This window comes from Phyllobates terribilis, unplaced genomic scaffold, assembly GCF_046119375.1.
Source record: "Phyllobates terribilis strain yellow unplaced genomic scaffold, ASM4611937v1 Scaffold_4__5_contigs__length_816908805, whole genome shotgun sequence".
Lineage (NCBI taxonomy): Eukaryota > Metazoa > Chordata > Amphibia > Anura > Dendrobatidae > Phyllobates > Phyllobates terribilis.
This window is the reverse complement of record NW_027362764.1, coordinates 683928164-683939685: the sequence shown is the minus strand read 5'-3', so window position 1 is coordinate 683939685 and position 11522 is coordinate 683928164. Positions and strand designations below refer to the sequence as shown.

The 11522-nt window shown below is 48.8% G+C and overlaps 1 non-coding gene and 2 pseudogenes across 1 annotated transcript; all 3 read left to right on the top strand.

The window, feature by feature from the left end:
- Nucleotides 1-4400: 4400 nt before the first annotated feature.
- Nucleotides 4401-4520, top strand: LOC141269945 (5S ribosomal RNA; annotated as a pseudogene).
- Nucleotides 4521-6719: 2199 nt separating this feature from the next.
- LOC141269047 (5S ribosomal RNA) lies at nucleotides 6720-6838 on the top strand (annotated as a pseudogene).
- Nucleotides 6839-7820: 982 nt separating this feature from the next.
- On the top strand, nucleotides 7821-7939 carry LOC141267662 (5S ribosomal RNA). The gene has a single exon (XR_012321326.1). It is a non-coding gene; the product is annotated as a 5S ribosomal RNA (ribosomal RNA).
- Nucleotides 7940-11522: the final 3583 nt, after the last annotated feature.

The following is an 11522-nucleotide window of genomic DNA, read 5'->3' as shown; positions in this document are numbered from 1 at the left end:
AGCTGCATCTAGCCCGGAAAATAATTTTGGGGCTCCGAGATGCGCAAGGCACATAAGTGCCTTCTTGCTGCACTACCTGCAGCATGACCCTCATATTGTCAGAATTCGAAGTAATCATGACTACTGGGTTGCCACACTCTTAGATCCCCCAAACTTTTCGATCAACCTTTTCATTTTAATAAAGACCAAAAAATGGTCATTTTTGAAATTATAAGCATTAGCAGGTTGTTAGAAACTGAAATCAAACAGTTTTCAACTCAAAACTTTATTCTAGGTGATGTTACATTTTCACATAGGACCCCTTGTTCGAAAGGAGCTTCTGAACTCTCTCGTCCATTGAATTTGTCAGGTTTTGGATGGTTTCTGCTTCAATTGTTTTGCATGAGGACAGAATACCCTCCCAGAGCTGTTGCTTAGATGTGAACTGCCTCCCGCCATCATAGACACTCCTTTTAATGATGCTCCAAAGGTTCTGAATGGGGTAGAGGTCAGGGGAGCATGGGGGTCACACCATAAGTTTGTCCCCTTTTATGCCCATATCAGCCAGAGATGCAGATGTTTTATGTGCAGCATGAGATGGTGCATTATCATGCAGAAAAATGATCTTGCTGTGAAATACACGGTTCTTCTTCTTGAACCATGGCAGGAAGTGCTGTTTGAGAAAATCCACATACATTATGGAGTTCATCTTTAGCGCCTTCAGGGATCCTAAAGGGGCCGACAATCTCTCTCCCCATGATTCCAGCCCAAAACATTACTCCACCTCCTCCTTGTTGGCGCTGTAGCCGTGTTTGCGTGGGGTGTCCATCAACCAGCCATCCTCCACTCCATCCATCTGGACCATCGAGCGCTGCACGGCACTCATCCGTGAACAAAACAGTTTTGAAATCAGTCTTCATGTAATGTTTGGCCCACTGGAGCCGTTTCTGCTTGTGTGAAGTGGATAGAGGAGGTCGACAGGATGGCGTATGCACAGCTGCAAACCTCTGAAGGACCCTGCATCTTGTTGTTCGGGGGACGTTGGAGGCACAAGCAGCTTCAAAAACTTGTCTGCTGCTATGACAAGGCTTTTTTGCCGCTGCTCTTTCAACCTGACGTAATTGCCTGTAGGAAAGAGTCCTCAATTTGCCCTTATCAGCACGCACACGTGTGTACTGTGAATCAGCTACATACTTCTTGATTGCCAAGACACTTCATCCTGATCATCGCACAATGTTGATTGTAGTCATGCCTTGACCTAAACACTCCACAATTTGTTGCTTCTCAGCAGCCGACACATCCTTTTTCTTTCCCATTTTGGCAGAAAATGTAGGCTGCTTAATAATGTGAGAGAGCCTTCTTAAGTAGTCTTGCCTTTCATTGGACACACCTGCCAAACTAATTAGCACAGGTGTCTGCAATTGCTTACAGTGATATAAAGAGCCCTGACACACATCACCATCAATGAGTTTAACTGACAAACAAACCAATTCTTCCCTTATCACTCCTAAACACTTTTTGCATAATAATTTGGAACGCAGTGTACATGTGCTTTTCCACAAAACACCAGTGGTTCACGTAGTGAATCTTACAGTTCTAACTTGCCAACCGTGGTCTGTATGGAGTTGTTCAATAAAGGGCCCAAAATTAAGATAACATAGATGGGAGAGGTCTCTATGAATAGGAATTCCTAAGTATTTGATACCCTGTGAGGGCCAGGCAAAGGGAAAGTTGGACTGGATGGAATCCTATATGGATTTGGGGAGGGAGACATCGAGGGCCTCAGACTTCGCTGCATTGATTTTAAAATTTGACCATGTAACAAAGTCATCTATTTCAGCCATAACAGCATGGATGGATATATGTGATTGAGTGATATATACTAGGACATCATCAGCAAATAGAGAGCACTTGTACTCGGTGCCTCCCACCTCAATCCACCTAATATTGGGGTTATGGCGAATTGATGAGAGCAGGTGCTCTGTCACTAGGATGTATAAGAGAGGGGACAGAGGACATCCCTGCCTTGTCCCATTGGTGATTGTGAAAGGTGATGAAAATGTTCTGATGCACCCCCTGGGCCTTGGGACACCCGGAGCCGGACCCTTTTTGGTGGATGCTGGTGGTTGTAGTATTCGTGGCGGCGACCCGGTTCCGTGGCTCAGGGTGGTCAAACCAGTGGCGGAACTATTTATGTGGTTTTGATGTTTAAATGTCCGACTACGCCACCCGTGGATTGCGGTCAGAGTGAACCGCCGCTGCAGGGCAGACCGCTGAGGCTGGTGTTGTGGGTGCAGCAGAGCGTAGCATAACTCCCCACGGGAGGAGTATAGCCTCAGGGCAGTGTATGCGGAGGATGGGGGTGATGGTGCAGGGCAGCAGCAGTAACGACACGGAGTCAGTGATGCAGTCCAGGGCCTTTACTCACTGTTCTTATTATCCAGACCACGTCTGCAGGTAACGGCTGCCCACGTCGTACTGTGCTCACCAGGTGAGGGGCTCAGACAACTCCCAGATAACTTTGGAGCGCTTCACAGGACCCCCTTTGTGTGTCCTTTGTCTGGCCTTTCTTACCAACCCTTCTGTCCGGCTGCCTCGGGCCTCCTCTTGGTAAACTTGGCGCCAGTTTCCCTGACCCTATGTGGTGCCTTCCTAGCGGGTGTAGCGAGGGGCTGCGCCACATAAAATGTCACAGCCTCCGTTTTCTAGCTGAGGGTCGTTTCCTGCCTCCACTAGTTTCGGGGACCGGTCTCCCCCTTTGGCCTGACCCCTCCACGCAGGTGGATTCGGGCGTGCGGTGGCGACTCGCCCGTCCGCACCCCTGGGATCCCTTCATTCCTCGTTCCTGGAGCCTTCACCGCTCCTCTTCCTTCCTTCTCCCTCTTCCAGGCCTGGGCCTCTGTTACTATGCCCGCCTCCGGAGCAGAGCTCATGCAGAGCCCCTGCTCCCTGCCACTTCTGCTCAGACTTCTCTGCACTGAACTAAGATGGTGCCCACCTTTTAAAATCCCTTCTCAATTCACCCAGGAACTGCTTCCTCCCTGCTCCTGCACTACAGGGTTCCCCTTCCTCAGTGTTCCCTCCCCCCACTCCAGCCAGGGACAGGGACTGTCGTGCCCATCTCAGAGGCATATTGGTCGCCCTGCCCCATGGCAATGTGGTGTAATGCATGCAGGTGTCGGGTCCTGATCCACACTCCATCCTTACCTGAGAGTGAGATATCACACCTCTGGGTGAGGTGCAATACCTCTGTAGCAACCGAGCCCTCAGGGTGCTACAGTTCCATTTATCTTCAGCCTAGGTGACGTATTGTGATACAGGGCCGTGATTTTGGCTATAAAAGGGTCATCTAGACCCCTACCCCAAGCTTTTTAAGAGAATCATATATGGCGTGCCAGGAGACTCTATGGAATGCTTTGTCAGCATCCAACGAGAGTATCTAATTACAAATTTTTAACTGCATCTAGCCCAGGAAATACTTTGTGCCTAGTAGCAGTGTCTGCTAGTCAGCGGATTATCCCGGCTGTTAAGCAAGCTACACCACCTGCAGTTTAGACACTTAATTTTTTCAAAGGAAGTGCTTCGGGACCATGGGATACTCAGTGAAGAGCATCAGGAGGCACCCCAAGGCATAGGGGCTGCGACTGGCAGTAGGATGCCTTGCGGTGGACAGCCAAGATCGATCCTTATAAAAGCTTTTTTACTGCAGCAGCTTTAGTCGACGCTACTGGAGCTGGAATTACGCGGCTGCTGGCATGAGACTTGCCCTCCAATAGATCCTTGTAAATGGATTTAAAGTGTATTCATTCAAATTAGAGAGACAATTTAAATTAAAAAGCTTAGAGCTGCCTCCACCACAGGGGGGCTCGCTTGACCCACCAGCGGACAGGCACCAGTATTAGGAGAGGGGGGCTTGCCATCAGGGTTCACCGCGGCTCTGGCACAAACCCGGCGACACGGAGGTGGCATGGGCAGGAGCGGACTGGCCGTGTCGGCTTCTCACTTTTTGGATTTTAGAAGGGCATGACATGCCTATATCTGTGTCTCCCCCTCCTTTTACTCCTCCACCTCTTTTATTTTCGCATGACTATATGTACTTGTCACTTTTCCATGTGTTAGTTATGTCTTCTGAGCAGTTTGTCAGCTTTTGGACACCTTTGAAGGTGTTTTCTATGTGTTTCTATGTGTTTTTGTTTGCCTGCCATTGGTTTTAACGGTGTTCGAAGGTGTTCGACGAACAGTTCGGCGAACACACGGGTGTTCGACGAACCGAACCGAACTCGAACACTACGGGGGTGGCTCTACACTAGTAGGGACGGCACAGCCTTAGCATGGACCCTGCGGAGCCCGCCCCGTCACGGCCAGATTGCTCGCCATCAAGCGATCCTGAGAAAGGCTGGCCGGGCGATGGATCGAGCAACGTCTACTGGCCATGCCACCTTGGATACGCCCGATCTCCTCTGATTTCGGAAGCAAAGGAGGGCTGGGCTCGGACAGTACTTGGATCGGAGACCTCCTGGGAACACCGGGTGCTGTAGACCATTTTGATGACGTTTTGCCCTACTGCCCAGCTCGGCTAGCATGGAACGGCGCCTTGCCGGACACCGACCTTAAGTAACTTAGATGATGGAAGCCCCAAGGCCTCTGAGCCAGTTGGCAGCTAAGTACGCTACCCCGCCGCCTTCACGCAGGCCTGACACCGAGCTCCTTGCCACGGCTAGGAGTGCTTATTGACTCCGCAGCTCGCCGTGTTGAAATGATGGCGTTAAAAGCACTCGGGGCCGTGAAGGGGCCAGGCTTTCAGCAGGTGCCCAGGGAAGATTTTCGATGCCGGCGGCCTAGCGAGGGCCAGCAGAAGTAACATGTTTCTCTGCAAAGAAGCTTGTGTAACCAAGCCAGACGGCTGACAAAGAGCTAACCTCAGTGCAAGGAAGGCAAGGAAGGTGCGGAAGGAATTGGGGAGGGGGGGGTGATTCCTGCTAGGGCCCTGAAATCATAAAACAGGCAGGAGAGTCTGACGCATGGTGACGGAGAGGTTGTAGGGGCAGATAGGGGGTGTTGTCACGTGCGAGCACGTGTGCATGCTGGCTTGTGTGTGAGAGTGCGCTTCCTAGGTGTGGCGCGCTGCAGACAGTCAAAGGGATTGTTCCCTTTCATTAAAAGTTAATCCCCGGCTGCAGGCTATTATAAAGCAACTAACCGCGCTCTACTCACCCTACCCGGGTCTACCGGTGAGTCTCGCCTCTGCTCCCGGCCTGTGGCATTGGCCGTGAAGCTGACGTTCCGTCGACAGCGCTGCAGCCAATCAGTGAGCTCAGCGGCTCTGAGTGGGGCGTTGTGTCTACAAGACCTTTTTAGGAAGCCAGCAAAAAATTGAAGAGAAGGGAAAGCACAAAAGGACCTGGTCTTGCTGAGCCCTGGAAAGGGCAGCCGACAGCCAGACGTCAAAGTAGAAAAGCAGCAAGTGAGAGGCTTGTCTCCGCCTATTGCCACACCACCCTGAACACGCCCGATCTCATCTGATTTTGGAAGCTAAGCAGGGTCGGGCCTGGTTAGTACTTGGATGGGAGACTGTAAAATAATACTCTAACCTCTATTATTTTTTTCTACTGAGGACTTCTCAAAGTATCAATATCACGATATTCTTATAAAAAAATGTATCTATTTATTCTTGGATTGTCCATTAAAAAGAATCAGATTGCAGCAGGTACATACAATAATTAGTTATAAAGTAATTGTCCATTTGTCCAAAATTAGCTTAATTGTTGAGATTCACCCATCTTTCCTTGGATCCTGGCTGGTAAATCATGTCTTTGTCCAGCATGTGTCCAGGCCTACATGTCATCTGCTTCTCAGCATGAAGATTCTGTGTCTTGTGGGGTGGGCAGAGCAAGAGAGCCCCCCCTTTCTGTACCATGGGCTTTTATAGCCAGTCGTATGGACACCTGTTCTACATATGATAGTGAACCAAAAATACACACACAAATAGCGCATGTCAACTAGACACGATGGCTGAGGCATAGAACTCAGAAAAATGATTATCGATTAACATTCCAAATGAATTTCCATAATTAACCATTTAACAGAGACCGCCTGGGAATGCCAGGTGATGTAGGCTTTTGCTTTTTCCTTCCTTCCACCAGCAGGGGGCACTCTCTTCTATGCCTTTTTTCCATTCCCTTTCACAAGTGCACACATTCATTCTCTTTTATTTTTTTCATTTGCTTTCTCTCTTGCGCTATTTCATCTCTGCAAAATACCAGCATCCTATTGATCACCGTGGGCCTCCAGCATTGCTGCTTCTTTACTTTTAATACTAGGCTCCTTTTCACCAGGACCGGCGTCTCCCGCGTGGCTGGAGGCAACAACCGTTAACCCCAAGCAGAAGACCTTTGCAGGCAACACGACCCTCCCCCCTGAAGAGCAGCTCAAAGTTACTGGCAACCATCTCACCCTCTTCCTTCATTCACCCCTGGACGTCTCGCTCCGCCCCCAAGTTACGGGTCCAGCTTGCTCTTTCTGTCACATTACCGCAATGAAGGGTTTAGCCTGCAGGAGACCCTGCGCCGAGCCATTTTTGAAGACACCTGATGCGGCGGGTGAATCACTGCTAAACAAACCACACCTGTAGGGACGGCACAGCCTTTTCATGGACCCTTTGGAGCCCGCCCCGTCACCGCCAGATTGCTCGCCATCAAGCGATCCTGAGAAAGGCTGGCCTGGCGATGGATTGAGCAGCGTCTACTGGCCATACCACATTGGATACGCCCGATCTCATCTGATCTCGGAAGCAAAGCAGGGCTGGGCTCGGACAGTACTTGAATGGGAGACTTCCTGGGAACACCGGGTGCTGTAAAACATTTTGATGACGTTTTGCCCTACTGCCTAGCTCGGCTAGCATGGAACGGCGCCTTGCCGGACACCGACCTTAAGTAACTTAGATGATGGAAGCCTTAAGTCCTCTGAGCCAGTTGGCAACTAAGTACGCTACCCCACCGCCCTTCACGCAAGCCTGACACCGAGCTCCTTACCACGGCTAGGAGTGCGTATTGACTCCGCAGCTCGCCGTGTGGAAATGATGGCGTTAAAAGCACCCCGGGGCCGTGAAGGGGACAGGCTTTCAGCAGGTGCCCAGGGAAGGTTTTGGATGCCGGCCGCCTAGCGAGGGCCAGCAGAAGTAACATGTTTCTCTGCAAAGAAGCTTGTGTAACCAAGCCAGACGGCTGCCAAAGAGCTAACCTCAGTGCAAGGAAGGCAAGGAAGGTGCGGAAGGAATTGGGGAGGGGGGGTGATTCCTGCTAGGGCCCTAAAATCATAAAACAGGCAGGAGAGTCTGACGCATGGTGACGGAGAGGTTGTAGGGGCAGATAGGGGGTGTTGTCACGTGCGAGCACGTGTGCATGCTGGCTTGTGTGTGAGAGTGCGCTTCCTAGGTGTGCTGCGCTGCAGACAGTCAAAGGGATTGTTCCCTTTCATTAAAAGTTAATCCCCGCTGCAGGCTATTAGAAAGCAACTAACCGCGCTCTACTCACCCTACCCGGGTCTACCGGTGAGTCTCGCCTCTGCTCCCAGCCTGTGGCAGTGGCCGTGAAGCTGACGTTCCGTCGACAGCGCTGCAGCCGATCAGTGAGCTCAGCGGCTCTGAGTGGGGCCTTCTGTCTACAAGACCTTTTAAGGAAGCCAGCAAAAAAATTGAAGAGAAGGGAAAGCACAAAAGGACCTGGTCTTGCTGAACACTGGAAAGGGCATCCGGCAGCTAGCCTTCAAAGTAGAAAAGCAGCAAGTGAGAGGCTTGTCTGTGCCTTCAAAGTAGAAAAGCAGCAAGTGAGAGGCTTGTCTCTGCTTACGGCCACACCACCCTGAACACGCCTGATCTCATCTGATCTCAGAAGCTAAGCAGGGTTGGGCCTGGTTAGTACTTGGATGGAAGACCACCTGGGAATACCAGGTGCTGTAGGCTTTTGCTTTTTCTTTCCTTCCACCAGCAGGGGGTACTCTCTTCTATGCCTTTTTTCCATTCCCTTTCACAAGTGCACACATTCATTCTCTTTTCTTTTTTTCATTTGCTTTCTCTCTTGCGCTATTTCATCTCTGCAAAATACCAGCATCCTTCTGATCACCCTGGGCCTCCAGCATTGTTGCTTCTTTACTTTTAATACTAGGCTGCTTTTCACCAGGACCAGCGTCTCCCGCGTGGCTGGAGGCAACCACCGGTAACTCCAAGCAGAAGACCTTTGCAGGCAACACGACCCTCCCCCCTGAAGAGCAGCTCAATGTCACTGGCAACCATCTCACCCTCTTCCTTCATTCACCCCTGGAGGTCTCGCTCCGCCCCCAAGTTACGGGTCCAGCTTGCTCTTTCTGTCACATTACCGCGATGAAGGGTTTAGCCTGCAGGAGACCCTGCGCCGAGACATTTTTGAAGACACCTGATGCGGCGGGTGAATCACTGCTAAACAAACCACACCTGTAGGGACGGCACAGCCTTTGAATGGACCCTTCGGAGCCCGCCCCGTCACGGCCAGATTGCTCGCCACCAAGCGTGTTACAACTCTCCTGTTAGGTTTTTTTTAGTTTGCTGGTCACATGACCATTTTGCCTATTTTATCCGGCTCCGCCCTCCTGGCTTTGCTGGACTTCATTTGTATTTACTACTGTTGAGCTAGCTTGCTGCTCTGTTGCCGTTCTCTGTTAGTTTTGCTAGGTCTTCTGACCCCTATGCCTTTTTGTTGTGTGTTTGTCTTTGACTGCTACTATTTCTGCTAGGAGGTGTCCAACTTTTCCCAGTCCCTAGATCTTGTAGGGATCCCTCCCTCACATCTATAGGTCTGCGTTCAGACTAGCCGAGGACTTTAGCGGGTCTGATCGCAGGATCAGGTTCCCCGCTACATCGTAGGGATCTAGTTTAGTTCTATTGTAGGGATAGATCTCCTTTCTTTCCTTAGTCTCTGTAGCAGATCATAACAGTAATTCCAGCCATAAAAAAAAAAAAAAAAATTCTCTAAGGAAAGACCTCCAGTTTTCCATCATGGTCTCGGTGCAAGATTTGGCTCAACGCTTGCAGGGACTCTCTCTGGAGGTGACCAAGCTCCAACAACACGTGAGTAGCTGTTCTGGAGCGCATTTTGTGGAACCTAAGGTACGTCTGCCTGATCTATTTTTTGGCGAAAAACAAGATTTTTTTTCTTTTAAAAATGCTTGTCTATTATATTTTCGTTTGAGACCCGGATCCTCTGGTGATGAATCACAGCGCATAGGGATCATAATGTCACTTTTGCGCAAAGATCCTCAGGGATGGGCCTTCTCTCTCCAACCTAGTGATCCGTGCTTTAGATCAGTGGATAGTTTTTTTTCTGCTTTCGGTTTGTTGTACGATGATCCTGATCGTGTCTCATCTGCTGAGTCTGAATTAAGACGTTTGAGGCAGGGATCAGGTAATGTGGAAAAATATTGTTCTCACTTCCGTCGGTGGTCTGCCCAGGTGGGGTGGAGCGATTCTGCTTTGAAAAGCTTGTTTCTTGCAGGGCTATGTGAAAGGGTAAAGGATTTACTAATTGCTTATCCCACACCTGGAAACTTGCAGGAGGCAATGCAATTAGCTATACGGGTGGACAGGAGACTGCGTGAAAGGGTTAATGAGAGCAAATCCTCTGCTATGTCAGCTTCGAGTCCTGAGAGGTTCTGTGCTGACAATGGAGAGCCGATGGAAATTGGGGCGATGGCACCCCGCTCTCAGGAAAAAGACTGCCGACTTTCTGAAGGCTTGTGTTTCTATTGCGGAAATTCTGGTCATTTTATTAAGAGCTGTGTGCTTCGTAAGAAGAAAGAAAAAAAAAATGGTCAGTCATGCTCGTATTGCCTGTTTAAATTCTAAGGGAGTATTCCTATCTGCCACTACTGCTGCTCAGGATGAATTAATTGAATTTCGGGTATTTGTGGATTGTGGATCTACTCTGAATGTGATTGATGGGGGATTCTTGGAAAAACTTAGATTAGAACCTAAAACTTTGTCATCCCCTATTGCTGTGGTTTCTGTCGATGGCTCTCCCTTGAAGAGTGTTACTCACAAGGTCTGTGAATTTCCCCTCACTATTAATGGTATTCATCAAGAGAATTTGGATTTGGTGGTATTGGATAATTTGCCTTCTCCAGTAATATTGGGGTTACCCTGGTTAAAATTGCAAAATCCTGTACTGGATTGGTCTACCAATGAAATTAAGTCCTGGAGCCCTAAGTGTTATGACAAGTGTTGTAACGGGCACATTGCTGCTGTGGATAGAGGGGAATTGCCTGTACCTATTCAGGATTTTTGGAGAGTTTTTTCTGAGGAGGAGTCGCAGGTTTTGCCTCCCCATAAAGACTATGATTGTACCATTGAATTTGTCCCTGGCGCGACTCTTCCTAAGAGTCGTTTATTTAATCTTACTATTCCTGAAAGAAAGGCTTTGGAAGAATACATACAGACAAGCTTGGCCGCCGGTCACATTAGGCCTTCCAAGTCTCCTGTGGCTGTTGGATTTTTTTTTGTAAAAAAAAAAGATGGCGGTTTACGTCCTTGTCTGGACTTTCGTGAGATTAATAAAATTACTGTACGCAATCCTTACCCACTGCCATTGATTCCTGATTTATTTAACCAGTTAGTGGGGGCCAAGTGGTTCTCTAAAATTGATCTCCGGGGGGCATACAATTTGTTGCGCATGAAGGAGGGTGATGAATGGAAGACTGCTTTTAACACTCCTGTGGGTCATTTTGAGAATCTGGTTATGCCTTTTGGTCTCACCAATGCTCCAGCATTTTTTCAGAATCTTATTAATGATATCCTTAGACCTTTAATCGGCAAAAATGTGGTTGTGTATTTGGATGACATTTTGATTTATTCGCCGGATCTGGAGTCTCATTGGCGGAGCGTACGTGAGGTATTACAGTTATTAATGGACAATTCGCTTTTTGCTAAGCTGGAGAAATGTGAGTTCGCTGTACAGAGAATTAGTTTTTTGGGCTACATTATCTCCAGTGAAGGTTTTGAGATGGACCCGGTTAAAGTTCAAGCTGTGCAGGAATGGCCTAGGCCTATTGGTTTGAAATCGATACAGAGGTTTTTGGGTTTCGCCAATTATTACAGAAAATTCATAAAAAAAATTTCTATTATTGTCAAACCGCTGACCGATCTCACCAGGAAAGGTGCTAATGCGGTTCAGTGGACTTCTGAGGCCATTGAAGCTTTTGTGTTTCTAAAGGAGAGGTTCACCTCTGCTCCCATCCTTATGCAGCCTGATGTGACTAAGCCGTTTTTGGTTGAGGTTGATGCTTCTTCGGTGGGGGTTGGTGCGGTGTTGTCTCAGGAAAACAAGGATGGAGTACATCCCTGTGCCTCTTTTTCAAAAAAAATTTCCGAGACTGAACTTAATTACGATATTGATAATCGGGAATTGCTGGTGATTAAACTCGCATTTGAACACTGGCGTCATCTCTTGGAAGGTGCTGAATTTCCCATTCAGGTTTTCACTGATGATAAAAATCTGATCTATCTTGATGCTGCCAAG